The sequence below is a fragment of the Rhagoletis pomonella genome, unplaced genomic scaffold, assembly GCF_013731165.1.
Source record: "Rhagoletis pomonella isolate Grant_MI unplaced genomic scaffold, Rhpom_1.0 Rhpom_scaffold_03100, whole genome shotgun sequence".
Taxonomy (NCBI): Eukaryota; Metazoa; Arthropoda; class Insecta; order Diptera; family Tephritidae; genus Rhagoletis; species Rhagoletis pomonella.
In genome coordinates, this window is record NW_023461653.1 from 1 (window position 1) to 5176 (window position 5176).

The following is a 5176-nucleotide window of genomic DNA, read 5'->3' on the forward strand; positions in this document are numbered from 1 at the left end:
TTTTTACAAGAACAAGTCATTTAACATTAACTTTAACTTTAGCATTACCTTTATGATTATGTTTTATAATTTATGGATGAATTAATAATACTCAACATATATTTGCTCATTTAGTTCCACAGGGAACTCCAGCAATTTTAATACCTTTTATAGTTTGTATTGAAACAATTAGTACCGTAATTCGTCCAGGAACTTTAGCAGTTCGATTAGCAGCTAATATAATTGCAGGTCATTTATTACTAACATTATTAGGAAATACAGGTCCTTCACTTTCATATATAATTGTATCTTACTTTTAATTGGTCAAATTGCTTTATTAATCCTTGAATCAGCAGTAGCAATTATCCAATCTAATGTATTTGCTGTATTAGGAACATTATACTCTAGAGAAGTTAGTTAATGTCAACACACGCTAATCACCCCTTTCACTTAGTAGATTATAGTCCATGACCTTTAACAGGAGCTATTGGTGCTATAACTTCAGTTTCAGGTTTAGTAAAATGATTCCATAAATATGATATTTCATTATTTGTATTAGGAAATATTATTACTATCTTAACTGTTTATCTATGATGACGAGATGTATCACGTGAAAGTATATTTCAAGGATTACACACTATCTCTGTTACTTTAGGCCTTCGATGAGGAATAATTTTATTTATTTTATCTGAAGTATTGTTTTTTGTATGTTTTTTTTTAACTTATTTTCATAGAAGATTATCACCTGCTATTGAACTAGGAGCATCGTGACCACCTATAGGAATTAAACCATTTAATCTATTTCAAATTCCTTTACTAAATACAGCAATTCTTTTAGCTTCAGGAGTAACTGTTTCATGAGCACATCATAGTTTATTACAAGGAAATCATTCACAAGCTACACAAGGATTATTTTTTACAGTACAGGTATATACTTTACTATTTTACAAGCATATGAATATATGGAAGCCCCTTTTACAATTGCAGATTCAGTTTATGGATCTACTTTTTTTATAGCAACAGGCTTTCATGGAATTCATGTATTAATTGGAACTACCTTTTTATTAGTATGTTTAATTCGACATTTAAATAATCATTTCTCAAAATTCATCATTTTGGATTTGAAGCAGCTGCATGATATTGACATTTTGTTGATATTGTTTGATTATTCCTTTATATTTCAATTTATTGATGAGGAGGTTAATTAATTAATTATTTATATAGTATATAAGTATATTTGACTTCCAATCATAAGGTCTACTAATCTAGTAGTATAAATAATTTTTCCAGTTGCTATTATAACTTCAATTTTAATTATTATTTCTAGAGTAGTAATAATATTAGGATCAATTCTATCAAAAAAAAACATTAACAGATCGAGAAAAATGCTCACCTTTTGAATGTGGATTTGATCCAAAGTCTTCATCACGTCTTCCTTTTTCTTTAGGATTTTTTTTAATTACAATAATTTTTTTAATTTTTGATGCAATTTTACCAATAATTTTAATTATCAAAATTTCAAATATCTTTATATGAACAATTACTTCAATTATTTTTATTATTATTTTAATTATTATATTATATCATGAATGAAATCAAGGAATATTAAATTGATCAAATTAGGGCTGTAGTTTATTATAACATTTGATTTGCATTCAAAAAGTATTGAAATTTCAATCTACCTTAACTAATTGAATATGAAGCGATTTATTGCAATTAGTTTCGACCTAATTTTAGGTAATTTAATACCCTTATTTTCAATTAATATTAATCTATTAATTGAAGCCAAAAAGAGGGTTATCACTGTTAATGATAGAATTGAGATTTATACTCCAATTAAGGAAGTATGATGTTCAAGAAAAAGCTTCTAACTTTTATCTTTTAATGGTTAAATTCCATTTATACTTCTATTTATATAGTTTAATAAAAACATTACATTTTCATTGAAAAATTAAAATATTTTTTTTTTATAAATTACAAAAATTAATTCACTACATTCAAGAATTATCTAATTACCCTAACATCTTCAATGTTATGCTCTAAATATAAGCTACTTGAATAAAATAATAAAAAAATCTAAATAAAAAGTAATTCATAAAACAAGTAATAAAAGATACTTTTTTAAATTATTATTATGAAAAAAAAATCAATTAGAAAATTCATATAATCTACTATATAACTTTTGGCCACCTAAAAATCCTGATCAACCTTGATCAAATGATTTATAAACTAGTCTTCCTAAATTTAATGGAAAATTAATAATTCCATAAGTAGAAATATAAGGTATAAATCATATAGAACCAAAAAAATAACTAACTAAATAATTATTGAATGGTTTATTTAAATGAAATAAAGAAACATGAGAAATCAAATAACCTATAAATCCTCCCATAACACAAACAAATAAAGTTAATAATTTTATATATACAGGTAAACAAATTATATAAGGTGTAGGAAAAATTAATCATCTAAGAATTCTCCCCCCAATAATTCTTATAATTAATAAACCTCTTATTCCACGAAGCATAACTCAACCCTCATATCTTAATATATTCAAAGAACCACAATTTAATTCTCCTGTTATTGAATAATAAATTAATCGAAAAGAATAACAAACTGTTAATCCAGTAGAAAAAATATATAAAAAGAAAGAAAAAAAATTAATATAACTTAATGAAACAATTTCTAAAATTATATCCTTAGAATAAAATCCAGCTAAAAGAGGCATTCCACATAAAGCTAAATTAGCAACATTAAAACAAGAAGTATGTAAAGGTATATAAATTCCCAATCCTCCTATTAAACGAATATCTTGGGAATTTTGCATATTATGAATAATAGCTGCTGCACATATAAATAATAATGCCTTAAATAATGCATGAGTTAAAAGATGAAAAAAAGCTAATTTATAAAATCCTATTGATAAAATTCTCATTAATAATCCTAACTGACTTAATGTAGAAAGAGCAATAATTTTTTTAAGTCAAATTCAAAATTAGCTCCTAATCCAGCTATAAATATTAACTATATTCCAGATAATAATAATAATAATTGACCTAAAAAATAATTATGCAATAAAATATTAAAACGAATTAATAAATAAACACCAGCAGTTACAAGAGTTGAAGAATGAACTAAAGCAGAAACAGGAGTTGGAGCAGCCATAGCAGCAGGTAATCAAGAAGAAAAAGGAATTTGAGCTCTTTTTGTTATAGCAGTTAATATTATTAATCCTCCAATCACTTATATTTCAATTCTATTTTTCATTGATTCTAAATAAAAAAATTTCAACTTCCATAATTTAATATTCAAGCAATTGCAAGTAAAAAAGCAACATCACCAATACGATTTGATAAAGCAGTTAATATACCAGCATTATAAGATTTAACATTTTGAAAATATATAACGAAACAATAAGAAATTAATCCTAATCCATCTCAACCTAATAAAATTCTAATTATATTTGGACTAATAATTAATAATATTATAGATAATACAAATATAAGAACTAATATAATAAACAGATTAACATTAACATCACCACTTATATATTCTTTTCTATAATAAATTACCAAAGAAGCAATTAATAAAACAAAAGACATAAATAATAAACTTATTCAATCAAATAAAATAGTTATAACAATTCTAGAAGAATTTAGTGAAATAAGTTCTCATTCCAAAAAAATACAATAATCTCTTAATAAAAATCTCAAACTAAAAATAAATAAATAAATTCTAATTCTAAATAAAATTAAAAATCTAATTCTACAAATTGATAAATATTTTTTCACAATTTAAAATTACATAAATCATATCATTGACACCATAAATCAATATTTTAAATAAACGATTTAAATTTTAAAGCCAAAATATACAAATTTCACTTTTTAAAATTAATAAATTTAAAGGAAATCAATGAAGTATTAAAATAAAATATTCACGAATTTTACCCCCACTAAATGAAAAAATCCCAGAAAATCCCTTACCATGTTGTCTATATGCATATAAATATAAAGAATACGCATCTCTAAAAAAAGCTAATAAAGATAAAGAAATTATAGTTAATCATGATCAACTAACGATTCTATTTAATAAAGAAAGTTCGCCTAATAGATTTAATGAAGGAGGTGCAGCTATATTACAAGAACTCAATAAAAATCATCATAAAGTTATTGAAGGTATACAATTTAATAATCCCTTATTAATTAATAAACTTCGACTTCCTAATCGTTCATGAGTTATATTAGCTAAACAAAATAACCCTGATGAACATAATCCATGAGAAATTATCAAAGTATACCTCAATAAGTTAAAGTTATAAGTCCCCCTAAAACAATTCCTATATGAGCTACAGAAGAATATGCAATTAAAGCCTTTAAATCAGTTTGTCGTAAACAAACTAAACTAATTAATACCCCCCCCAATTAAACTAATTCTAATTCAAATGTAATTATATTTAACACCACTCAATTGTAAAAAAGATAATACTCGCAATAAACCATAACCCCCCCAACTTTAATATAATACCTGCTAAAATTATAGAACCTTAAACTGGAGCTTCAACATGAGCTTTAGGTAATCATGAATGAACTAAAAATATTGGTATCTTAACTAAAAATGCTAAAATTAAAGATAAATATAATAAATCATAATTAAATATAAAATTATTCAAAAGATAAAAATTCAATGTTATTAAATTATTATAGAAATAAAAAATACCAACTAATATTGGTAAAGAAACCAATAAAGTATAAAATAATAAATATACACCAGCTTGTAAACGTTCAGGTTGATATCCTCATCCTAAAATTAAAAATAAAGTAGGAATTAATCTTCTTTCAAAAAATAAATAAAATATAAATAAATTTATACTAGCAAATCTTAAAATTAAAAATAATAATAAAATTAAAATATTAAATACAAATAAATTTTTATAATTATCAAATTTATTGACAGATTCACTAGCAGTAATTATAAGAGTACAAATTCAAACTCTTAATAATATTAATCCATAAGAAATTGTATCAAATCTTAAAAAATAAGAAATATCTACAAAATAATTAGTACACAAATTTATTATAATAAATAAAAATGCAACAAAAAATATTAAATTTTGGACCATTCAAAAGGAACTATTGGACTAATAAAAATTATTATAAAAATTAATTTTAACATTGTAAAATATTAAATGATTGAA

The 5176-nt window shown here is 23.2% G+C and overlaps 2 pseudogenes; one reads left to right on the forward strand and one right to left on the reverse strand.

The window, feature by feature from the left end:
- Positions 1 to 2379: 2379 nt before the first annotated feature.
- Positions 2380 to 3384, reverse strand: LOC118753955 (annotated as a pseudogene).
- Positions 3385 to 4543: 1159 nt separating this feature from the next.
- The window catches only part of LOC118753952, a 1970-nt pseudogene continuing 1337 nt past the window's right edge, over positions 4544 to 5176 (forward strand).